We start from the raw sequence: 436 nt of genomic DNA, 5'->3' as shown, positions 1-436 counted from the left end.
GTCCACAGCCCAGACAGGTTTTACCCTGGAGCTCGAGCAGGAATTTGCATGTGGGCAGCCTGCCCCTCATAAGTGGGGAGGGACCGGGTCAGGCTCCCTGGCGTCTCTGGGGCCCGTAGGGTCTCTTCTCTTGAATCTACAGCATCTCAGCATGTGATGGGAGAGCAACTGGTCTCTAAGATGCATTAAATCACGTCAGAGAAAATCTAACCCTTTCTTATATAAGAGTGAATGATGGACTAGTTCAGAAGATCATCATTAAAAAAACTTGTGCATATTTGTCATAATTATTGAAGTGATTTGCATTATGTCCAGGCACATTTAGGTCACCAACAGATTTGATACATTCACAGTTCCTAAATGTATGTTAACATAATTCCAGTCACATAATATTTCGATGTCCACTTTGTTGTAACTATAGCCCCAAATAAAACAC

The sequence above is a fragment of the Pteropus vampyrus genome, unplaced genomic scaffold, assembly GCF_000151845.1.
Source record: "Pteropus vampyrus isolate Shadow unplaced genomic scaffold, Pvam_2.0 Scaffold792, whole genome shotgun sequence".
In the NCBI taxonomy this organism is placed as follows: domain Eukaryota; kingdom Metazoa; phylum Chordata; class Mammalia; order Chiroptera; family Pteropodidae; genus Pteropus; species Pteropus vampyrus.
The sequence above is the reverse complement of the archived record's forward strand: the minus strand, read 5'-3'. Positions refer to the sequence as shown.